The following is a 25,762-nucleotide window of genomic DNA, read 5'->3' on the forward strand; positions in this document are numbered from 1 at the left end:
TTGTATAACTAGAAACAGGTTAAGAAATTCCTCACGTTTGCCGAATAACAAAATGAAACTCCGACAACTGGCCTTTAACACGGAGTCTGGAAAATGTGTGATTTCTGGAAAACCATCATGTGATAATTTAATAAACATGAAGACCGTGTTTAAATTTGTATCGGGGTTCACTAATAACAGATGCTCAAAGGTACAGGCCATACCATTTTATGTCCGTGTTAGAAAACAAGCTGCAGACTTACGAAGCCTCAGTTGCGACGTCTGGTTGATGCTCCGGAGTTCTTCACTGGAAACCCCGCATCCTGACCTTGGCCAGAATAAGGGTGCAGGCTGTTTCCCTTCTGTGAGAGATAAATGTGCAGGTAATTCTATTCATCCCTTCCTCCCCCTCTTTGCGTATTCACGAGGATGCACTGGGGTCATATCCCCATTTGCAGGGTGCTGAGCGCCGGGGGTGGGAAGGGGAAGAAGGTGCAGCGAAGGTCGGCCGGAGTTGAATCAGGCTTTGCACCCTGGCTGCTTTCCTACCGCGGTGAACTTGGTGTTAAACAGAACGCACACACAGAAGTGTGGGGCTGCTCCCACTCCAGGGTTTGCCAACATCCCGGATTCAGTCAGTACAGAGCCACCCACTCTCACCGGGCTCCAGGCCTTGCGGGGTCCTGGGGTCGTTGGGGAGAAGCCCCTGCGCTCCGGAAAGGCAGAGTCTGGGGCAGGTGACTGGGAAACCAACCCTCAATTGACTGGGGGGGGCATGTATGGCACAGAGCATACCCCCTCTTCTCCGCATGCCTCAGGACACCTTGTCTGCCTCCCAGGCAGGAGGCGCGGGGTAGAACTTGCAGGTGCGGCACGCATTAGGAAAGGAGAAAAGCGGGCTAGCGAGCTGACAAGTAAAGGAGGGTCTTGGGAGCTGTTTCCAGCAACAAGTATCAGAGTCATTCCTGGAAGGGGAAAGCCCCTGCAAACACCGCTCAGGGCCTGATCGGCACTGTCAGGAGTCTCCCGGCGAGCCTGAAGTCTTCCCTCCAAAGGCAGGGAGGGCGCCCATGTAGCCAGGCTCTGGGGGGAAAGGGGTGGACTGCACTGTCCAAGTCCATCCTGTCTGTTCTCTCTGCTCGAGTACCCAGTCTCAGCTCCACCCTGGGTCCGACCCGCCAGCCCTGTGCTCCCAGAGCCACCTGGGACTGTCATGGCCAGGGGAGGGGGGCGGTGCTCAGAGCAGAGGCTACAGCTGCGCAGAGAAGCCTCCTGAACCTGCTGTTCGGAGCTTAGAGCCCAAGGAAGTGCGGGGAAAGTTTCTGCCAAAGGGCTCAGCTTTGTGCTCACAGAGGTGAGGCCTGGGTGAGACCTCAGGGTGGAAGAGGCCGCATTCCAACGAGGGACAAGGACGACCCGCTGTGGATGGACACAGACGTAGGATTTGCTACAAGTGTGAAGCTGACACATGCTCATTGTGGGAAAGTGCGGACATTTCCTGAGCGCCACCATGCAGAGAAAGCTGCTTGGCAACTTGCTAACTGTCTCCCAGAGACAGTCATCTACCTCAGCCTGAATCAACGAAATCTTAACCTAAATCAATGAATTAAATCAAATCAATGCATCTTAACCTGAATTAATGAAAATTCATGCTTGAAGAGTCTGGACTTCAGGCTCCATGTAGTCACAGTCCATGTAAAGTTACAACTCCAGCATATTCCATTTATCTGTGTCAACAGCATCCTGGTGGTGTCCACACCATTTCAAAACAGGTCGGACATTTTGGGTAAACTGTGAAAACAGCATGGTAGAGGGAAGGCCCTTAGCTGGCAGTTTTGGTACCGCTTTCTGCAATAAATTCAGCTCTTTTCTCGATACATATTGGTTAAATGAATGAAAATCTAATCAATGTATTACTAACAGAAGCATATAGTAATCTGAGTGGAGAGATTTCATGTATGTAACACAGAAACACGGTACGGGTATTCAATGCACGCACACACTCACACATGCAGATGCACACATTCTAGAAGGAAGGTCCCAGGATAGAGAACATACTCCAGATGGGAAAGAAAAGCAAGTGCAGAATTTTTCCCTCTTACTCAGAGGACCCCAAGAGTGGTTACCACCTTCACACCCCAGCAGAGTTTTCAAACACATTCTCCAGTGTACTTTTGGCCTCAGTTTTAGGATTTAAATGATTTCACTCACACAAATAATGAACAGGTTCCTTTAGAGAAACGCATTTTGCCCGTCAACTTTGATTCACCTTTTTTTTTTAGGTGATAAATATTTAATATTTAATTTAATTTAATATATTTAATATTTAAGAAGGTTTCCCTTCTTCCTTTTTTTGTTTTTTATTAAAATATAATGTGTTATTTGTTTCAGGGGTACAGGTCTGTGATTCACCAGTCTTATACAACACACAGTGCTCACCACAACACATACCCTCCCCAGTGTCCATCACCCAGCCACCCCATCCCTCCTACCCCCCTCCACTCCACCAACCCTCAGTTTGTTTCCTGAGATTAAGAGTCTCTTACGGTTTGTCTCCCTCTCTTGTTTCATCTTGTTTCAATTTTCCCTCCCTTCCCCTATGATCCTCTCTTTTGTTTCTCAAATTCCTCATATCAGTGAGATCATATGATACTTGTCTTTCTCTGATTGACTTATTTCGATTAGCATAATACCCTCTAGTTCTATCCATATCTTTGCAAATGGGAAGATTTCATTTTGTTTTTTGATGGCTGAGTAATATTCCATTGTATATATAGACCACATCTTCTTTATCCATTCAACTGTTGATGGGCATCTAGGCTCTTTCCACAGTTTGGCTATTGTGGACATTGCTGCTATGAACATTGGGGTGCAGGTGACCCTTCTTTTCACTACGTCTGTGTCTTTGGGGTAAATACCCAGTAGTGCAATTGCTGGATTGTATGGCAGCTCTATTTTCAACTTTTTGAGGAACTTCCACACTGTTTTCCAGAGTGGCTGCACCAGCTTGCATTCCCACCAACAGTGTAGGAGGCTTCCCCTTGTTTTAAATATCAAAATAGGACAAGAATATAAAAATGAAGAGCTTACACTGTCTTGGCAGTCTGAAGTGTTTCATGGAGCGCTTCACTTCTCGGTGACCACCTGCATATAAATATGTTTTGTTCCGGCAGAGCTGGGCTGGACGGCATGGGGGAGGTGCGGTGCTGTCAGCGGGACTGAGGGGCCACGCTTTCTGACCGCAGCTGCTGTTGATGCCTGTCCGTCCCATTTTTAATATTATATTCATGTGAATTTTCCCATTGTTTTTTCAAAATTTAAATTTAAATTCAATTCAATTAACACAGAGTGTATTATTCGTTTCAGAGGTAGAGTTCAGTGATTCATCAGTTGCATGTAACCCCCAGTGCTCATCGCATCATGCGCCCTCCTTCATGCCCATCCCCCAGGTACCCCAGCCCCCCACCCTCCCCTCCAGCAACCCTCAGCTTGTTTCCTAGAGTCCAGAGTCTCTTAGGGTTTGGCTCCCTCTCTGATTTTGTTTTATTTTATTTTTTCCTCTCTTCCCCTATGATCCTCTGTTTTGTTTCTTAAAGTCCACGTATGAGTGAGATCATGTAATTGTCTTTCTCTGACTGACTTATTTTGCCATTGTTTTTAGGTATGACATACAACATGGGTAATAGGGCTGCTTCCCATGCTTCATTTTACCTCTGGAAGTTGAAAAAAGGATCAGCTCATAAGGGAAAGATGTTGACCCCAAGTTCTGAGAAACCAGTTGACTCAAATTTTGTACCTCCCTGGTGATTACAAAGTGCCTGGATGGGGAAGGCTGGCTTTTGTCCGAGTCTGGGTGTCACGGCACACTGTGGGACCCGCATCGGAGCCACTCGCCACACACCCCCTGTGTTTGCCCCATTGCTTTTTGTCTGGGCCTCCTAGTGTTGAGTGTGTGTGTGTGTGTGTGTGTGTGTGTGTGTGTGTCTGCAGCAGACAGATTTCTCAGCCCTTCAGCCCATGTTCTTTCGCATTCAGAACTGTCAGTAAATATCAGTCCCAGGAAATGTAAGAAACACAGGGGATGGGGCCCCTGGGTGGCTCCGTCGGTTAAGTGTCTGCCTTCAGCTCAGGTCGTGATCCCAGGGTGCTGGGATCGAGTCCCGCATCGGGCTCCCTGCTCAGCAGGGGAGTCTGCTTCTCCCTCTGCCCCTTCCCACTGCTCATGCTCTCTCTCTTTATCTCTCTCTCGCTCACTCTTTCTCTCAAATAAATACATAAAATCTTAAAAAAAAGGAACACAGGGGACATCTTTTTAGTAATTCTTCTGAATGCCTCTCTGCGTAGTGAGTTGTTTTGGAAAAAACAGACAGTGCATGTTTGTGTGCAAGAGTGAACCTCCTAAGAATAGAGACAGTGCCCAGTAAGTTTAGACAAACTAGGGAAATTACTATATATTTTTCTTCCAAAGGAAATTAAAAGATTTTAAAGTGTAAAGTATAAACAAGTAAATAAAATGTAAAGAATATTATTATGTTATAATTTATAAATTTATATCATGTTTATATAACATATTGTGTATTATATTGTATATAAGATATGACATATGTTATGTTAAATTATAAATTACAAATAATATATAATTATAAAACATAAATTTATTTTTTGTATCATAATTTAAAGTAACAATAAAATAACTTAATAACGTAAAAGTAATCCACTGTCCTGGATTATTTAGAGAAGCATCGAGTTTCTAGTTTCTTATAGCATCCTGGCTGGTTTCTCTCCCATGTGTGCATAAAACCTGAGATAGGGCCATAAGTACAGTTAAGGCTGCAGAAACCTGTGGGGTGTAAGGAACATCTTAGATGAGGGCCTCTGTGGTCAAGTCTCACCATCTGATTTGGATTCAGGTGTAGACTGTTCAAGGCTAGGGCACAGTAATGCATCTGAATTCAGATTGGCCTCCTGTTTGGAAGGAACCTACATGCAAGAGGCTGACCCAGGATTCTGAGCTCCTCACTTTTCCAGGTCAGTTAGAGACCACCAGACAGGTCCCAAAAGGAAGTTCCTCCTTATTACATTCCAAACCCTGGTGTTCCTGCTCAGACACATGCCTACCCGACCTGTTAGCTCTCAGTGGGGGGAAGGAGAGATTGCTCGAGGCCTGCCGAGGTGGTAGGGTGTGTGTCAGAAGCAGGAGGATGTGAGCTCCAGCCTCGGAGTCTAGCGTCCTGCATGGCTGAGCTCGGACCCCAGCATTAGCTTGGGATGCGCCAGGACAGAGCTGCCGGCCTCTGTCTGCAATAACTCCCAGATCCAAATAAGGCAAGAAAACTGTGACCAGCGAGGCAGGCACACCTCTGGCCTTATTTACGCCCTAGCCCTTGCACACCTGAAAATCCCCCGCCTTAGCCCAATTGTCACTAGCACCAATTGTCGCTAAATTGACTAATTTGGCAGACTCCTGGTTGTTCACATTCTTGAGATTACTTCATTTGAGAAGGGGGGAAAAAAAAAGCCCTGCCACCAATACGGGCCCTTTGGGACGTGTCTTGAACTTGGCACCCACTCAGAATAGCATTTCTGCTTCAGAAACAATTAAATGGCGTAACTGTGTTTCTTATATTCCTTCTGAGTAATATACAGTTGCCAATTATCAAAAGCCACTTCAGTAAATTAGGGAAATGCCAAGAATTCTGCGAACCATAAAGAATCCTATGATTTTTAGACTTATTTCTCATTCTCTCAAGTCTAAAAGAGGCCAGGGGTCCTGTGGGGCTCTGGTGTCAGCTGCAGATGCACCTGTCTCATGCAGAATTATGACAGCCAAGGTGAGGGCCGCGTTCTGGGGAGGCTTTCTGCACTCAAACCAGGCTGAGATTTGATGTGAGCCGTGACCCTGGAATAGCTTGTTTTAGTAAGTAAATGAACTGTCTATCCACATAAAGTTAAAAAGAATTCTGGTGGAATAAAAACACAGCCATTTGAAAAGCAATCAGTGGATTTAAGGCAAACCAATCAGTGGTTAAAATAAGCAATTGGGTGAAGTGCAGATGGTTTTATTGCAACCTTGTCCTCACGCAGGGAACACGGCCACAGTCTGCTGAGACTAATTGGTTTGCTCATTTTCATGAATGCACTTTTTCTCACACGATAAAGCTGAGTCACTCATTAATTTGTTCATTAATTTTTACAAACATTTCGCAAAAAAAGCCCAAAAAACAAAAAAAACAACCCCAATAACCTGCACAAAGAATAAGGTCCACCACCAATGGTTGGAATTAGTGAAATGTAAAGGAATTTTGAAGGTGTCTGGTCTGAAGGAATGTGAAATTTATAATTAAAAAAGAAAATGGAAGTTGTGAATACAAGCAAGCCACAGATATCTATCCTGCTTGGTTTTTATTTTGTTTTTCCTCTCTAAGCAGGATTTATCTGTTTTTTTCACTCATCTATGCTTGGGGCCTAGAACAGTGCTAAGTATGTAGTAAGTGACCAATAAATATTTGTTGAATAAGCAAAAGGACAAACATTTGCACTTAAAATATGCACAAGGGCTGGAGAATATTTAGGAGGTAGAAATCTCAACCCACAATCTTACACTCACGGTAAAACGACCAGGTTTTTCCAGAGCCCAACCTGCTTATTCCCTCCCTCTCCAGGGGAGCAGAATATTGAATTCCATCGGGTAAGTTTCAGTGATTTTCTGGTTCCTTCGTCCCTCACCCCTTGGGTGTGCCGAGAGTCCTCTGAGAGCGAGCTGAGGTTCCAAGCTTGAGGAGAGCCGCGGCCTTTTCAGGGTGGGGTGGTTCTCACCCGGCATGCTCCTCGGTCCTTGCTAACGTCCGGCCGCAGGGCCCTGAGGACACGTGGGGGACGCGGCTTGGCTGCCCCCCCAGAGACACAGATGCACGCGTCGCTCAGCCCAGTGGGCACCCTGAGGCTTTGCTGGAGGACAGCTGGGGTGCTGGGTGGCTGGCAGCAAAGGGGAGACACGGGGGTTCACCGCTCTCGAAGGTCCCAGACGCTTCTGCACTTTCTCTCACTACCCTTTTCCTGTGGATTCTGACTGAGGACGCAAAGCCCGGGCCCCTTCTTCAGGAGACCCATCAGGAAATTTCTAGGTTCTCCTCGGATTCTGTCTTTCAAGCCCTTGGGAATGTTTGCCCTGTCCCAGGGCAGGATGCCCTAGGCTCTTCTATTCTTCACAATCTATGTTTGTGTCTATTTTCTCACAAGGGGAAAAAAAAACACATTTCTTTCAAAACTCAAGTATTTCCTTGAATTTTAAAAGCCTATTTTGGCTGCAAGAGCCGCAAAGTACCTTCTCTGTTTGTGTCCCTCTCTGGTCTGTGCTTCCTCGTCACCCTGCGTGGATGGGACTGACAAAGAACACATGCCCTGTTAACGGTCACAACAGTGCCGTCCGTAGATCTCAGGCCAGGTGGCAATCAGTGGGGGCAAGTGCACATCATAAGGGGCACTTCTACAGCAATATGACTCTTGAGTTGGGTCTACTGAGAGGAAAAAAAAGTCGATGGGCAGAGAGAAGGTCCTGAGAGCGTGGTTCGAGGGAAGAGAAGGAGAAGACGCGTGTGTTTGCACACGTGTGCGTGTGTCTGTGGGGCTTGCGGGTGCCGGGGCAAGCGTGACATCATCCGAAAGAGACGCCAAGATCTGGTTTCTGCAGGATGAGGACGGTCAGTTGTGGGACAGCCTGTAGGCTGATGAACGTGACGTTTGCGTTCGTCTCTGCAGGTTGGTTTTGTCTCATGGACTAAATTTACCATCTAGCTATTCGGTCAAACGCTACCCTAGCTGAGAAGGTACTTGGATGTCACGGACATCTATAATCAATTGACCTGAACAGATTATCCTAATAATCCGAGCGGCCCGATCCAAACAGTTGGAAGTCCTCAAGAGCAGCGCTGAGGTTTCCCTGAGGAGGATGAAGAGATTCCCGCAGAGGAAGCAGCGTGTCCGGCCGACAGAGCTCCCGCTGCCCGCGGGTCCCGCACACGAGTGTGACCCAGTGCTTTGCGGCAAACGTCTGCACCTGCGTGTCTCCTTCGCTCCCGCCCTCTGCTGAAACCCCAGCTGGCACGGATCTTGGTACTGGGGCGGCTCTAGAGGAGCAGAATCTTAAGGATGATTTCCTGAGTTGGTTCTGGTGTTTCTGGAACTGGCTCCTGCTCCGCTTCGACCTGAATCTGATGGTGAGGAGGCCGTCTTGTGATGAGGCAAACCGCCCTCGGGGAACTCCCGGTCCGTACCGTTCAGAGGCAGCCTTCCGGACGGCCGTGTGCACGGTGCCACGGAGCGGTCTGGGCGAGCGCGGGAGGACAAGGAGATGGGCTCGTTGCTCCCAGCCGTGGGAAGAAAGTAGGGGATGGAAAGAAGCATCTCAACTTTACGTACAAGACTTGGAAGTTTCTGTCCTCCCCAAAAGAAATCTCTTCCTCCTGATGCTGCGGGGCTGAGATTTCTGGAAACCAAACTCCGTTTCATCCCGTGAGTGGCTGAACTACAATGCAGTTTGGGTTCCTAACCTGCCAGGGCATCTCCTGTCCTAGTGAGGGCATTGTTTGGAAAGGAACAGGATCCTGAGATTGGACCAGGGGAATGCGGAAAGAGTCTGGGAGGCTGGGCGCGGGGACCCCCTGATGCCCACGAGCCACCTTTCCCAGGACAGGCACAGCTCCAGCCCTGTCCGAGGGGGTGACCCAGCCTTGCCTGAGCACACCGAAATGTCCCCTGGGATAGCGGTCCTGGACGGCCCTCCTAACTCCTTGTATCTTCAGCCTCTACACCTAGAGCTGGCTCAGGTCCCAGCAGCCCCGAAGAGGGAGGTTCACCATGTGACCCCCAGAAGTGGCCTGGTGTTTCCATTTTGTGCAGACAGCTGCAGGAGCCCCTGAGAAGATGAGGAGACCGGGTGGCCACGGAGGCAGGGCTTGGACCCAAGGATGCCCAGCATCTCCGGAGGCAGGAAGAAGCCAAGAAGAATCCTCCGCCAGGGACTTGAGAGGGAGTGTGGCCCTGGCCATACCTTGATTTTGGACTTCTGGCTCCCAGAACCGTGAGACAAGAACTTCTGCTGTGTTGAGCCCCCCCGGGTGTGGGGTTTGTCACAGCATCTCAAGGACTGAATACGGTCACATCATCCCAAGTGGCCCATCACACAGATGCTTTGGAGGAAACTTCCCCCGTGTGTGGGGCCGCTCCGTAGGCCGCTGTGCATCTCTGACCAGGGAGCAGTCCTAAAAGGCAGATCTGGGCTGGAGAAGGCCCTGCCCCAGGGCTCAGGACACCCGTACCCCCTTCCCTTTTGGTCACCAGGCAGCCCTCTGGTCATGAGCAAGTCCTTGGGCTTCTCTCCTCTACAAAGCAGTGTAAGGGTGCTTCCCCCCGGCGGGGCCAAATGGGGTGCATCTGGGAAGTGCCAGGTGGAGGCTGGGCCCGGGGTCGGTGCCCAGCGTCTGGTCTCCTCCCTGTGAGCAGCCACGGTCCCCATGGCCACCGCGACTCCCCGTGGGGTTGTGGGTGTGACATCACGCTGCCCCACACACCACCGCCTCCCGCTTCACTCAACGGCCTCACTTTGTCTCTCATGATGCCCTGGGTTAGATCGTTGGACTTCTCCATTCAGTTCAGGCAAAGGAGTATTTATGAACATTCTTTAAAAAGGGGCAAGGCTCCATCATGGGAAATTACGGTGACTTAGATGAGTGCAAGCAGGCTGTTGGGAGTTAAGACTTTGAGGCCGGAACCATCTGGGTTCTGGTTTTAGGTTCGTAGCTTATGAGGAATAGTGGGGCATCTGTTTAAGCTGCCTGAGCCTCCATTTCCCCATTTGTAAACCAGGACTAGTAACGGCACCTACTGCGTGAGGTCCGTGTGATCGTGAGATGGCGTGTGTCGGACACGGAGCTTGGAGAGCCTCGGCCCACCACTCGGCACAAAGGTGATTTCCAAAAACCAAGGTCACCTCATTTCACTCTCGTGGTGTGAGCATTGTTCTGCTTGGGAGCCTCAGACTTCTGTGGTGTGATATTCTTAACCTGTGGCTTATCCATTGTCCCCTTGGGAGCTCTGCGAACTCTTCAACACCTGTGTTAACACGTGTTAATATGTATGCACGGGATTTACCGTCTTAACCATTCTAAGTGTGCAGATCAGTGGCCTCCATTCACTGGCCGTGTAACTGGCACCGCTACGTGTCTCCAGAACCTGCCCGTCTTCCTGGAAGGAAACTGTATCACACTCCGACTCCCCTCCCGCCTCCCCCCGGCCGGCCCTTGTTCTGTCCCTATCAGTTTGCCGAGTCCAGATCTTTACAGAAGTGAAGTCCTACCCCATCTGGGCTTGCGTGTCTGGCTAATCTCACCCCGCATCACGTCCTCAAGCGTGGTCCCTGTCGTAGCAGGGGTCAGAATTCCCTTCCTTTTCTGGGCTGAAGGATACTCTGCCGCATCGGTGGGCCCCACTGCGTTTGCTCACTCATCTGTCATTGGACGCTGGATGTTTCCATCTTTTTGCTCTCGTGAATAGTGTCGCCATGGACATGGGCGTACGAGGGTCTGTCTGTGTTTTCCATTCTTTGGGGCATATACCCAATAAAGGAACTGCTGGATCCCATGGCTCTTCTATGTTTAATGTTTTGAGGCACTCACTGCTGTACTATTTTCCCTTTTTGAGAATTTTGGGCGTACTGATTTTATAATTTCTTCAGGATTATTCCAATATTTGTAGCCCTTGGGGTTAGTTTAGTGTATTTCTGCTTGTGTTTTGTTGTTGTTGTTGTTGTTGTTTTGTTTTGTTTTTTGTTTTTTGTTTCTCTCTTGGGCTTGATTTTGTTGACTCAGAGGAAGATCCCATTGGCTTCCCTGGGGTCTGGCCTCTGGACCGTCCCTTGACATGCATGCCCAGGGTATGGACAAGTGCCAAGCCCCACGTTGTGTGGGACAGGCTTGGCGTGTTCATGTCAGGAGGCAGTTTCTTTTTCTTAAACAGATCTGTAGCCTCCTCACAATTTCCCATAAGCAGTGGGTCCAATCCCTCCTGCTGCTTCTCAAGAAAGCAGTGGCACCTGCTGTGAGAGGCAATCATGCAGGCGACCCCGTCCCAGCTCCCTGCCTCCCTGGCCCGAGGCGGGACCCCTGGGGTTGTGGAAGGACAGCCTGTCCCCAGCCAGCACCCATGCCAGGTGATAGGTCACCACAGTTCATGGGTTCATCTCAACTCACTTTTTAAAAAAATCCCGTGCATTAGGCAATGTTCCATTTGAGCTCGTGTATATGCTTAAAAAAAAACAGAGTTTTTATTTTGCACTAATTATAAGCTCACAGGATATTGTAAATATGAGGCAGAGTGGTCCTTGTATCCTTCAGCCAGCTTCCCTCAATTCTTTTTACAACCATGAATTTTAAAATTTTTAAAAATTATATTTTGCTAAAAAATTACATTTTACTGAACATGTGTTTGAGGCGGAGATTCAGCTGTAAACGCCGAGCCTACACTCTTGAACCCCTTTCCCAATCCCTCAGGAGGCTTCTGATAGTACTGCGTTTTATAGCTTTGTGTCCATGGATACATCACTCCAGGGTGTGTGTGCGTGTGGTGTGTGTACATATGTGTGTATGTGTTTAGTATGTGCTGCAGCGTGGGTGGGAATTTGTGCCTGTGCATGTGTGTGCATGTGTGTGATGTATGTGTATACATGTATCGGTGTGTGTGCATGTGTGTGGTATATTATGCGTGCATGTGGTTTGCGTGTCTTTGTGTGTTGTGTACATGTGTGTGGTATATTGTGTGTGCATGTGGTTTGCGTGTCTTTGTGCGTTGTGTGTATGTGTGTGGTATATTGTGTGTGCATGTGGTTTGTGTGTGTTTGCGTGTTGTGTGCATGTGTGTGGTATATTGTGTGTGCATGTGGTTTGTGTGTGTTTGTTGTGTGCACGTGTGTGGTATATTGTGCGTGCGTGTGGGTTGCGTGTGTGTGTTGTGTGTGCATGTGTGTGGTATATTGAGCGTGCATGTGATTTGCATGTGTTTGCATGTTGTGTGCATGCGTGTGGTATATTGTGCGTGTGTGTGTTTTGCGTGTGTTTGTGTGGTGTGTGCATGCATGTGGTATATTGCACGTGCATGTGTTTTGTGTGTGTTTGCATGTTGTGTGCACGTGTGTGGTATATTGCACGTGCGTGTGTTTTGCGCGTTTGCGTGTTGTGTGCACGCATGTGGTATATTGCACGTGCGTGTGTTTTGCATGTGTTTGTGTGTTGTGTGCATGTGCGGTGTATGTGTGGCTTGTGTGCACATGTCCAAGTGTGGCATGTACACGAGTGTGGGTGGTTTATGTGTGTGTCTGTGTGTGTCCGTGTGCTGCGTCTCCACATGCCAGTGCCAGCCCGGCTCCTCCCGGGAGGCAGCGTTCCCGTGTCTCCCTGGGTTTCCCCGTCCTGGCGGCCCAGCACCTGCTAAGGGCAGCTCCCTGCTTGGCTGGTGGGCGAGGGGTGGCTGAGCCCCCGGGCTGCCCAGCCAGCAGACCTCCTCAGTGAAACATACCAATTCCAGCACTAAAATGAACACACGAGGGAACTGTGAGTATTGGTTTTCCTGCAAATGGCGGAGGGGGGGGGGGGTTGACAGGATCGGAAGGGGCTTCTCCTTTTGAGAAGAAGTGACCTTGCCTCATGGTGGTGTGCGGACAAACGGGTCGTTGCAAATCACAGTGCAGCTTACACGTGTAAAGCTCATAGTCTTTGAGTGCCTAGAAAACTTGGCATTTCTGTCGTCATGACGGCCTCGATGGCAAGTTGAAAGCTGCGCACACGGGGTCAAACTCAGTCCCAGGCATGGCCCTGCCGTCCGGCAGCTCCTCTGCAGGCCCGGAGGCTCTCCCGCGGCGGGGGCCTCTCCCTGGGGCACTTCGCCACCCAGGGAAGCAGGCAGCGGGCGCCCCTCCCTGTTGCACCCAGCTGGTGTCCCGGGCCGGTGCCCTGCAAGGCCTTCTTGCTCCCGGGCTCGCGTGGGGCCCCGAGATTGCGGCTGCTCGGGGCACACAGGCTTTCCTGTAACTGCGGCCTGGTTTCTCTTCACATACGACAGCTCAGGGGTTTGCGTGGTAAACTTCCGAGTTTGATTCGTACAGTGTTGCTGAGAAAGACACGTGAGGAGTAAACACAGCCGAGGAAAGTGTGTATGTGCACACACAGCCCTGCGTCCCGCTGTTCCCCGGTTATCCACAGGCCTGGCATTCAACCCGCAGAGGAACGCAGACCCCGGTGACCCCAGACCGCGTGCATCCCGGCAAAGGGAGTTGTAGCATCCCCACTTCACATTAGCGGAGACGGGCTACGGGGGTGTGACCTTTGCCAGAAGCAGAAATGCTGATCCCTGCACAAGCAGGAAGTGATGAGAAGGTGGAATCCACCTTCTGCCAATTACGGCCTGATGGCCATGTAATGAAGTTAATGTTTTGTGGAATTTACAGCCTGATATTAATGGTCCCTTCTCCAGATACTCTCCTCTGACTTCTTCGTTTTCACCCAGATTTTTTTTTTTCCAACAACAAAAGAAACAGGACAATATGTGAAGGCTCATTAATTCTCTTTAGTTTTGATTTCCCCCTTCTTTTTTCGCTTGCCTCCTCCTGGAGGTTAAACAAGAGGCAGGCCATCAGGCCTTTCCATAAACTCTGGTTCACGGGAGGGTGAAAGCGGCAGGCTCACATAGCTGCAGGCCGGGGACAGCGGCTTCCAGCTCCCCCCCCTTTACGGCCGCTGCTTGATGGCCTCCTTGATCACCAATTACACAACCAGGAACAATAGACCTGCCGCTTTAATGACCAGCCTTCAGATTTGCCTTGATTTGCCGGTGTGCGCCATAGCAACGCTCCCTCTGCGGGACGGGAGAACCTAATTGCAGGAATGAAGATAGATCGGACCTGGAAAGGCCCGCGCTGGGAACAATATGCTGGCCCCTGCCCCCGGCCCCGCCGATCGTCCTGACCCCAGGCTGCCCCACTAGCACTGCCCCTGACCTGAGGCTGCTGAAAGGACCCTGCCGGCTCCTGGGGGCCGCTCGGGTCCCTGCAGAGAGAGGGACGTGGCCAGGAAGGCGGTCACTCGGGGATCCGGAGTTGGGGCTGGGACACGTGCAAGTCCAGGATGCCCTCGGCAGTGCCCCAGCGATCCGAGCGTGCTACCCGGCTCGCCCCGCAGAGGCTCCCGCGCAGGAAGCCCTTGGCTGCTCCGGGGGTGTGAGCTGGTGTCCAGGGCAGGTTGCTCGGGTGCTACGCTCCTTTCCTATTAAATGTGTGGGGGGGACAATGCGAGGTCAGTCTGAGGAAAGCTGCAATGGTATTTCCAAAGTTAAGAGGCTGATTCTGGCAGAGAGAGAAATGGCAAACACCACTTATTTAAAAAACATGTTTCCCACACAACTGCGTTGTTTTGTACTCCTTTGCTCAATGTTAGGAGCGGCCAGCTTGGATGGCAGAGCTGCTTTTCCCCTGTGATCCATCAGTGTTGTTCTGGGAAGAGTGATGGATGCTGTCCATCCATCAGCACCTGTCGGAGCCCTTCCTCGGAGCTGGGGCTTCGGGGAGAGCAGATCTGGGGCAAAGAAGGACGTGGCCCAGAGGAGCCCGAGAGGGCGTGGAAGACTCCCGTGTGGCAGGGTTTCTGGAACTGGCCTGTGCTAGCGGCCTCGGTCTGCAGAGACATGAGACCATAGGGTGCATGGATCCGAACAACAGAGACTCCTTCTCCCAGTCTGGGGGCCATGAGTCTGAAGTCAAGTTTCACAGGGCCACGCTCCCTCCGAAGGCTCCGGGGACAGTCCCTGCCCCTCCCTCCAGCTCCTACTGGCTGCCAGCCATCGTAGGTGTCTCTGCCTTATGGACACATTGCTCCCGTCTCTGCCTCTGGGTCTTCTGCCCCTCTTCCTTTTTCTCTTTGTAAGAACACCAGCAAACTGGATCAGGGCCCGCCTTATCCCGGCATGATGTCTCCTTAACTAATTGCATCAGCGAAGACCCAATTCCAAGAAAGTCCCTGGGGTTAGAACTTGAACATATCTGCTGTGGGGAAGACAGAATCCAACCCACAGCAGGCCCTTTCCAAGATGCTATGCAGAGGCCAATCACAGAGAAAAAGACCCTGGACCTCCTTCCCATGTTCTGCCCTGGAGTCCCGGCCTCCTGCAGCGTCTAAGTCTGCACCTTGAGCTCTGACTGCCCTCACTCCCTGATCCGACCACTTACAGAGCCCTTTCTGTCCTAGAGGCCACTCCAGGCCACCAGGATGTCTCTCAAATGACAGTGAGGATGTCAACCTCCGTGCAGTGGCCTGCCCTCAACCCCACTTTTCAGCATTGGGAAGGATTGATTTGGAGAAACTTCACTGTATCGGTGGATGTTTTAGCAATAAAAGGAAATACTGAGGTTGAAAAGATGACAGCCACATAGTAAAGATCCCTAGCAAGACTATTTCCTTCTTCCTCTGGTTCCCACCTGCGGCTTGAGTGTACATACTTAAGATAGCGGTGGCCCTGCTGCCTGAGTAACGTGGATATCATAAGAAAGTGCGGCATCAGGAGGGTAGATGATACCGACGGCATCTTTTCTTTTGGGAAGTAGAGGGAAAAAAATGGCTTGGCTACAGTTGGAATCACTTAGACCCAGTTTCCATGCTAATTAGCATTTTCTGCCATGAACTTGGCCCTTTAAAAATAGGACATTTTTTTCATGATTTGATACTAAGGGAGCTGCGATTATAATAATGAAGTTTTGAGTGCTCTTTACCCTGAGAAATATTTTGAACCCTAGGAGAAATAAAATCATTAAAAACAAACAAACAAACAACAAACCCAACAGCAAAACTGTGATTTAATTCTGATTCCAATCCAAAGAAAGAAAGGGCTGACTTCCTTCAGTCTTGCTGGCCAGGAGAAATTGTTGCCTTAATTCAGGGCAGTTGTCCTATTTTGCAATCTCTCCCATACAAGGAAAGTTATCCACACTGTCCTGGAGTGTGCAGGAGAGGAAGACCGCATGTCGATAGTCTACGGTCTAATTCCTCCGTGAAATACCCCGCGGTCTACCGGAAGGTTGGCTAAATAACCTTGCCGCGTACCGGCGCCCAAGTCGAGGCTGGTCATAGCGACTGAGCTCCTTCTGAGTTGCAGCTGAGAAGTCTTCAAGGTTCTGGTTTAACTCTTTTTAAAAGATCTTGTGGTCTTGGTTGCTTGAATTTTTTGATCTTGGAAGTGCTAACATCGTACCTGATGTGTGAGTCGTGGGAAAGAGCATGAATTACTCTGTCTCAAGAAGGGGCCCAGGAAGCCGCACCCACAGACTGCCTGGGCTCCTGTCACCGCTGTGGGGTCTGGGGAAGAACGACCAGACTGAAGGAGCCCGAGGCTGTCCTGGGGACCTCAGCTGCAGCTTCTCCTTCCTTTACTGCAGGGATGCTTTCCCGTGCACATTGCTCACCAGCATAAAGAAAAGCAGCCTCCTCTTTGTTGCATTAGAGAAATGCATTCTGTGGGACAGGGTGCGTGCTGTCTGCGAGGGCGGAGGGAGGACAGGTCACAGGACCACCCAGCGTCCTCCGTGCACACGCTGGGGTGCGGTCGTGCGGTCCCTGCTTCAGTGAGATGCTCAGCTGCACAGTGACGCCACCGTTGTCACCTGAGGCTGTTTCTCGTGCCGCCGTGGGCAGAGGTCTCCTTAGAGGGACTATGGTTTTGACACAGCGAACGTGTTGCCGTTTGTCTCAAGCACAGGGAGACTCTATGAGGACCTTTTAGGAAATAGCGGCAGTAGACAGACCCAGCCAGTAAGGAGCGAGGTAGCAGGACGTTGTCCTTTTGCGGGAACACTTGGGGTGACCGACTCCACCAGCCAGAGCTCGTCAGCAGCAGGGACGTGTACTGTGAGCACTTCAAGGACCAGGTTTAGAGAGACAGACTGAAGGCAGAGGCCCTTGCCCCGCCCAGGGGACGCCGGTCATGTGGGATGCACACAGGTGGCAGGGTCACTTCAGAGGCAGAACCCAGAATGAGTGGGCCTGGCCAGTGACACCAGCAGGATCAGGGAGCTAGGCAGTGAGTGTGGACGGAAGGGACGGTGTGGCCGAGCCAGCGCCTCAGACAGGTCCAGACTCCAGCTGCGTAGCTGCTGCCAGGATTGAGCCGTCTCTCCACCGTCCCCCTTGGCATGGCCGGTAAGGGTCTCAGCAGGCACACGAGGCTGCCCGGGCACCGGGCTCCTGGGGGCCCCTCTGGGTCTGCCGCGTCTGTTGGGCTCTGGCCGGCGGCCCCACGGGGGTCTCAGCCCCAGCTTTCCGCTGCAGTGGCCGCTCAGACCCTGGGGGTCTCCACGCGTGTCTCCTCCCGCTGACGCCCAGGCACCGTTCAGCTGCTGGGACGCGGGGTGATGCGGGGCCACCTGGGGTCAGTGGGGTGTCTGTGTGAGGGGTTCCCATGTGAGGACATCTGTTCGCGTGGCCGGGGCCCATGTGTGGAGGGCTACCCGCGTCGGTGGGGGGGTAATGGGGTCGGGTGTCAGACTGGGTGCCCATGGGGGTAGCGGAGGACGCTAACGAGGGTGGCTTCCCCAGAGGCAGGCTGGAGGGGACAGCGACAGTCACCGCTCCTTCCTCAGGGCCTGTGCTGGGTCCTCGAGGGGGCCACAGAGGCCATGTCTGAGAGCCCGTGACCGCACACCTGCTCCCCATCGTCCCGGACTCCGGGAGGACCCGTGAGGAACTGGAGGGCAGGAACGTACCTCATCCGTCCTCGGACCCCGGTCATCTCTCGAGATCAGGGGTGTTTCACATGCACAGCAGAATGGACGGACAGCTAACCTGGAGACCGGGGCCTGGGAGAGCCGAGAACTGCTGGCCATGCGGCCCTCTGGGGTCACAGCCCCCTCCTAGGGAACCGGCTCTGGCGCATAGTAGGTGCCCAGCTCCCGTGCTGAGGACATTGTGGGTTTTCACCAGAAGCAGTGAGCAAGCAGCCCCCTGCGTGCTGAGTGTGGAGAGCGTCCAGGCCCCCAGGCCCCTGAGGTGTGGCCGTGTGGGGACATGCCTGGGCCACGGCCGCAGAGAGAACGCATTTCGAGAGAAAACACAAGGCTGAGCGGTGACACCAGCACGGATCCCGGGAGTCACTCCTCCGTCCCGATGGGCAGAGTCCCAAACCTACCGTCATGCAGATGGACGCAAGGAGAAATCTGGATTTTGAGAGTTTAAATACATGCACAGGCCAGATTTAGCAAAACATGGACAGGATGCCCAATGAAGTTTGCATGTCATATAAACAACAATTTTTTCGGTCTCATATTTCATGGGACAACTTATATTAAATAAAATTTGTTATTTATCTCGGCTTTGAATTTAAATGGACCTCCTGCAATTTATCTCGCGACACTGTTCTAGGCCCACAGGGTCTGATGGGGAGACATTTCAGGCCCTCTGTTCCCTAAATCTCTCTCCCCTCCATAAGCCAGTTGCATTATCTTAATTAGGTAAATGGTTTTGTGAGTTTGTAGAGTAACAATTATATGTGCAGGGTGTAAGTGAGTTATCAGGATTTCCCTTTAACTGGATGATCCTACTCCCAACTATGAGCGGTTATTGACCACCAAGTGAGCAGTTTTGAACGGAAAGCACGGGTTCAGTGTTTGAGGCTGGGGCAGTCAGAGGCGAGCCGGGGTCTAGCTGTCCTTCAGGAGGTGTCCTGCTTGCCAGGCACAGGGCCATCTGCCCCCCACACCCCGGCGCATCACTGTCCCAGGAGCTCTGGGGGGATTAGCTTATCCAAGCACAGGAGACGGAACGGAGTCTCAGCAGTGCAGGTGAGCTTCCAGTTGTCACTCCCCGTGGAGGGCAAAGTAGAGGTGCAGACCCCGGTCTGCCCAAACACCCTTTATCGTTCTCACCCACAGCATGACTTTGGAGTACGGAGTAAACTGGGAGGTGAGTGGAAGCCCCCAGCGTGTGGACAGGTGGGCGGAGCGGATTTCGGGAAGTCCCTTGGAGCCCCAAGGAAAGTGGGGTCCCGCCAAGAGGAGTGTCCCGACCCGGCATGCTTCCACACACAGCACGCACACAACACAGCTTACCCTGGTTAAAAGCAGCGCCCTGGCTTGGCTCCCTCAGCAAGGCCGTCATACCAGCAATGATGCAGCTTGGCGCTGAGGATGTCCTTCCACTCCGAGAGAGCCGGCCAGCCGAGGCTGCTGATTTCTGTCCGGCATCCTGAGCCTGCTCCAGTTGCCAGGCCTGGGAATCTTCAGGCAATTTCAAGAGGCTCACTGAGCGTGTCAGCTCTCAGCTCAGAACACGTAAGGGCAAACTGCCGGGATCTCAGCAACGCTGACTGTCCTTTATCCACCTGCCTTTGCTCAATGGTATAAAAAGGTGTATTTCCATCTTTGTTTCATCACTGCATTCTGGAGAACAACTAACCCACATTTAAATTTAATTAATTACATAAATTGTGCTTTAATTTGTCCCTAAGAGGTGGAGCTGAGCTTTGGAGGAACACAAAGTATTGTAATATCTACAAGTTTTCTGTCCTGTACCAACAACCAACTCCAGCACGTGCGGAGGCTCGGTCTCCCCTCTGAGAATGCACGATACATACGGACATGGAACACACCTGCTCTGGGGCACGCGTGCACACGCATTCTCAGAAACCAGTAGGAGATCGCTCTCCTGTCTTGGGTGGATCAGGGTGCTTGGGTGGTGGTGGGGATCGTTAGCGACAGTAGAAAGAGACAGTATTTCTAAGAAGGAGGATCGCATGTCCACGTTTAGACTACTGGTGAGCACTCACAAGCGGAACGAGAGAGAGCTGATTCTCCCACCTAATGGGCTCCCCCAGCTGCCCCCCTCTATGTTATTGTGTCTTAGGGCAGCACGGACAGGCACGTTTGTGGCTTCTTGTCTTCCCTCTCAATGCCCTCCCGGGTTCTAATGGCAGGTGCATTACCCGCACCACAGAGCCTGTCCCCAGCCCTGGCGCCTTGCAGGGAATGGCGTGGCCCTAAGTCCATAGGTGTTGCCCCAGTGTGGTACAGGGCACCTGGCGGATGGCCAGGAGGGGCAGTTGGAAGCCTGAACAAGCTCTGTTCCCATCAGGGCAGGGTGAGCGCCTGTGATCACTACCCTTTGGGTGTGCTATTTTAGGAAGCCATGCCAGCCCTATGGGGTCCTATCTAGTATTTCTTAGCACATGGCACAGTGTGAGAGAGAGGTGGAAAATGTCAGGAAAACAAGCCAGGAGAAAGCTCCAAGTTTCTAGGGAAATTATTTTTTGCAACAGCCATGCCTTTTAATAGATATCTGTGTATCTGTGAGAAATAATGTATAGTGAATGCCATCTCTGAACTACCTGGGCGTCTCTATCACAGGGAACTAGTCGGGATTACTTGGGACTTGGCTAAAAATCTATAAGTCTCCAAAGGCTCCCTCCAACAAACCTAAGTCCCAGGGGTGGATTCTAGCATCTTCTTTGAAACCTAGGGTGCTGTCATGAAATGGTGTCCTCTAACAGGGTGATGGATAGATTTTGTGAGTCTCATCAAAACTACACTGATTCAGGATTTATCTGTTCACCACTTGCTGCGCTCAGAAATACCTCACGCATTGTGGGGGTTGCCGCGGATTACAGCCCAGGGCCTAGTACGTAGGGCCGTAACTGACGCGCACGTTTATGCTTTAGATCAGGAGATAAGATATAAGCAAATGGATCAGGACAGTAAGTCAAGGCAACATGTGTCCATACACATAAACAAGGGATGTACTCACTGTTCAGTGGAATCATGGGTGGAAGAATCTGGAAAAATGTCTGGAAAGACGAGGAAACTGAGTCAGGACTTGGGGTGGTTGGGAGTGTTTTGAGAGAGCATGTGGCTTCTGTGGGTGGTAGAGGCCCAGGCGCAGAAGTCTGGGTCTGGGACCCTGCACGGGGCGTTGCAGGCTGTCAGGTAGACGGTTTTCATGGAGAAGAATCCACAGGCATGGCTCGAGAGGTGGGAAGCAGAGTTCAGGAGTAGTCTTACATACTTGCAGGGAGCCTCCCAAGGCCATTTTGGGGGGAAGTTCCTCAATAAGGGCACTGCTTTGGGAGGACTTGTCTGGTAGCAACGAGCAGTGGAAGGTCATTCTCAGCTCTAGCAAGAAGATTGCTGTCTGCAGAACTGCACTGTGAGCCTGAGCATGCTGCAGAGCACCTGCCCCTGTCCTTCTCCAGGCCAGGGAGAGGCAGGAAACCGGGCGCAGCAGCAGGGAGAACGTATCTATCCATCGACTTCCAGAGACGCTATCTTCCTGGTATCTGAGCACGCCGAACAAGTGCCCATCGGATGTGCTTTACCCATACGTGCAGATAAATCTTCATGCTTATCTCCCCCACCAGCTGGTGCCATGTATTCACGCTGCACCGGACCGAAGGCACTTCTTAATCACGGCCATCAGGATGCTCCCAGGGATGCTCCCACAGCAACGATCACTCATCCCGTCTGCTTATGAGCCTTGGATTACGATGGAGGATGCTGCCGCCTTGGACTGCCCGGAGCCTCCAGAGTCCCCAAGGGCTGGGGAGAGAGAGTCCCAATTTACATCAGCTCTCCCCACTTCCCAGTGGACGGGTGCTGATGGGCTGCCGACTCCAGCCACAGGTCCTGGGAGTGGGCCTGGCGGTCCAGACACCTGCCCACTCCGGCAGGCCCACACTCTGTGCCAACCACACCTGCCCCCAGCCACCCGTTCGTTTTCATGGACCACACTCTATTGGCCAGGGTGTCCTCTTCGAGGTGATCACCTACCTGCTCGAAAGCCCTCACCCCGGGATGTGAAAGCCTGGAGAAGCCACATGGAGACGCCTTGATCCTGTGCCTTAGATTTAACTGTACCTTGCGGGTACCTTGCGGTTGAGGTCAGAGGACAAGAAGTCTTGGGATCGCTGTTTATTGTGACAAACCAACTACTAGCAAATGCACCACTTTTCTCTGAGACAACCTTTCATCTGATACCCGCCCAGGCAGGGCATCTCATCCCTACGTTCTCTGGACATTTGAGGGTCTCCATGGTGCCAGGACGCATGGCAGAGGGGCTAGCCCTTGCCATGTCTCTACGGTAAGGCTTCTCCCCGTCTCTGTTTCAGGGACCCACAGGTCCACAGTGTGCAGACTGGCAAGCGTGTGGTTACTAAGTGGCCCTTGAGAGACAAATGGTCATCACAGGTGTCCTTGAGTCGAGGTAGAGCTGTGTGTGCCCAATACTTCCTGACATGTGCCCAGAGGCTCCCTGCTGGTGTATGTCTTGGGGGTGCTCCGTACCCCTGCCGGCGCCCCTGGGCACGCTCGCTGAGCTGACACCTGCTGGGGAGAGCTGCTCTCTGCCGCTCCAGGGGTGTGAGTCTCACTACAGTGGAAGTTTTGTCTTCTCTCTTCCAGTCTTCTCAAACGACTACATTGTCTTGCAAAATGTTGCTTGACCATTGCATGCCTTACTATTGTCTGTAAAACCCCACAGACCATCGTTCCACCCGTGTACCCACCAGAGAGGTGTTTGCTTTCAACACTGAGATTTGTTAGAATTTTCTTGGCATCTTTGCCTCCAGTAGTGACCATTGTCACAGTCTGTGACCATGACTTGCGTCTGGGGGTGATGCAAGAGCAAGAGAAGCTGGTGGAGTTTCCACAGAGCTGAAGGAGGGAAGGGAGAGAAGAGGGCTTCGGACTGAGGGGACCGACATCCCGAAGAACCAGGCTTGGTGGGGTCACGTGATGCAGCTCAGCGTGCTTGGAGCACGTGGGTGGTGAGGTGGGGGAGTCTCGGGATGGCCTCTGATTGCCGGCCCCTGCTCTTTAGGCCCCGTATGATCAGCTTCTGGTGGGTGCAGTCAGAACCTGTGAGTCCGAGGGGATTCTGCCCCACAGGTGAGTCATCCTGTGTCACGTATCGGTCTGCCAAAACCAAGCACTGCCACACAGAAGAGACTGAAACAGCCAACACTGTCTTTCCCACGTTCTGGAGGCTGGATGTCCCCCATCGAGGTGCGGGCAGGCTGGTTTCTCCCGAGACCTCTCTCTGTGGCGTGTGACGGCCCCCTTCTCCCTGTGTCTCTTCTCCTGGTCTTTCCTCTGGGCACATCTGCATCCAAATCCCCTCTTCTTATAAGGACGCTAGTGAGAATGGGCTAGGGCCAAGCCTCCGGCTTGGTTTTACCTTAATCACCTCTTTAAAGACCTCTCTGCAAACACAGTCACATTCTGAGGCCCTGGGGGGTTAGGACTTCAGTGTATGAATTTTGAGGGGACACATTTCAGCCCAGAACATATGGCAAAGATGTAGGGATTTGCATCTAAAGTTAAGGTTCCAAATCAATTGATGTTTTTGGTTAATTAAAAGGGAAACGATCCTCTGGGCTTGACTTAACCAGATAAAAGTCTCCGAAGAGGGCCAGGTCACTCCAGGGGAGCGGTGACTCTGTCCCACTGGCCTGGGAGACGCACACCGTACATCCTGGACTGTTTGTGGGGGAGGTCGCCCCCAGAGCCGAGGACCTCACTCCTGCAAATTCAAGCTCCCGAGGAACTGGGAGGCAGGCCTCGCCCTCCTTGAGCCTCCTGGCAAGAAGGCAGCGGCTGATCCCTGGATTTCAGCATGGTGAGACCCTGAGTGAGGACCCAGCTCTGCTGTGCCCAGATTTCTGGCCCCGGACCCTGTGCAGGGGAAGAGTCTTGCTTGCTGGGAGCTGCTCAGCCTGGGCTAATCTGCTCCTCAGCGTCAGGAAGCCAGCATGAGTGTGGGCGCTGCGGGCTTCTCCCCTGCTCTCCTCTGCAAGCCCAGAATCGAGGAAAACTCGGGGGAAGCACAGGTCCTCAGTGACCACTGGGCTGTCGTAATCTCTAGAAGAAGGAGGGCCCTCTCCGTTCTTGCAGAGATACACAGAGGGAAGGCGATCCACACACTTCTTGACTTCCAACCCTTCTCTGGGATGCGTTTGTCCCAAGCTCTCTGGGAGGCGGGTTTGGGGGGCTCTGCCTCGGGGGCCAGGGGGAACCTGCTGCCCAGCAGCTCTGACGCTCATGCAGCCGCCTCACGCGCACGCCAGCTCGGCGTCTCCTGGGAGCCGTGAGGCCGGGATCGCGAGCGATCAGCCCTGTTTCACAGCCGCAGTTCCCATTGCTGACTTTGGGGAGGAATGCAGGTGGGTCAGCGGGATTTTGTGCAGAAAAGAAGCGACTTTCCACCACTTAGATGTGGGCTTTCCTTAAGCTTCCTTGCTCCCCACCTTGCTGCCACATGCCTCCCCCCACCTTCCTCCCTTCCTCAGTGTCTGAACACTTTTGGAGTTTTATCAGCTGCTCCCGCTCGGGAGGCCCGTGTTCTGCCCGGACACACCTCAGCTTCAGAAGAGCTGATACGTCCACTAACTTGGCCCTGGGAGGAACACTTAGAAGCTCTATGTCCAAAAGAGAACCCACATGGCCACGGCAGCCTGGATGGCGGGAGCCGCGGGGTGGGTACTGCCCGGGACCGTGCGGCAGAGACTGCACGTCGGCCGGCCTTGAGGGGGAATCCCAAACACAGTCAGCTGGAGCCTCAGGGCATCTTTCGATGAGGGAAGCCGTAAAGCCACGTCTCCTCGTTTCTGTAGTTGATGTCTTGGCACCTTGGGGTCTTGCTGACCCAGAGGGACTGCCCGCCCAGCGCCAGCTAAGGCCGAGAGACAGCAAGCGTCGTGCCTGTGCATGCACCTTCCCCGTGCAAACCAGCAGATGTGGAGCTTGAAGATTCCAGACCACTATCCGGTGGCCCTAATCACCCCAGGCAGGCACCAGACAGCTAGAGATGGTCCGTTGCCCCAGACCACCTGGAATCACACGCACTAGCCAATCCTGAGCCTGCTTATCCTGCGTCCTTGGTTTCTTCCACAGGAACCACAAGGAAGGTCTCGCTACATTTTCTCCTTGCTCCCGCCGCCTCCTGACTGACCCCGGTGCTTCCACGTGTGCCCCCCCCCCAAGTCCCGCTGTACCTCCGTGTCCAGGGAGCTGTGCGTTCACAAACTTCATCCTCAAGACAGTCACGCCAGGTCTGTGTGTCTTACTGTGCCCGATTCAAACAAATCCCAGACACCCTATGAAGACAGAACTGCTACCTGACTAGAAGTGGGGTCACCTCCTCATGGGCGTACAGAGTTCCGCATCTGGGCACGACCCTCCTTCTCTCTTGATGACGGACTCCAGATGAGTCACCTCCTGCTCCAGGGCTCAGCTTCCGAACGGGCAGATGCTGAGAAAGAACCCTGCCCGTCCCCGGCAGACCCGGGGTGAACACGAAGTGGCACAAACTCTGAGTGTGCGTCTCCGTCCCTGCGCACCTGTTACCAGACAAGAGGGCGAGGCGTCAGCATCCCGGGAGCTAGTCATCGCACCGCTCTGGAGCTATCCGGCGCAGGCACGCTCTGTCTCTGCAGAGTTCTGTTCAGCGGGGACTGACTTTTCAAGTCCGGGGAATAACCAAGGTAATTCTTCCTTAACCGATGTAGAAAGCATCGTCTTACATTCCTACTTATTTTTCAGACGTGAGCTGACTTGTCCTTCTATGAAGTGACGGTTTAGTGTGTGCCACAAGACAGAGAGTTCGTGTCCATCCACGATGTTGAAGGGGGCCAGCGCTGAGCGGGGCTGGGCCCCGAGGCCTGGCTCCCTGGGTCTGTCCTTTCCTCATGGGCTGGCCCTGGGCAAGGTGCT

The sequence above is a fragment of the Halichoerus grypus genome, chromosome 2 (assembly GCF_964656455.1).
Source record: "Halichoerus grypus chromosome 2, mHalGry1.hap1.1, whole genome shotgun sequence".
Lineage (NCBI taxonomy): Eukaryota > Metazoa > Chordata > Mammalia > Carnivora > Phocidae > Halichoerus > Halichoerus grypus.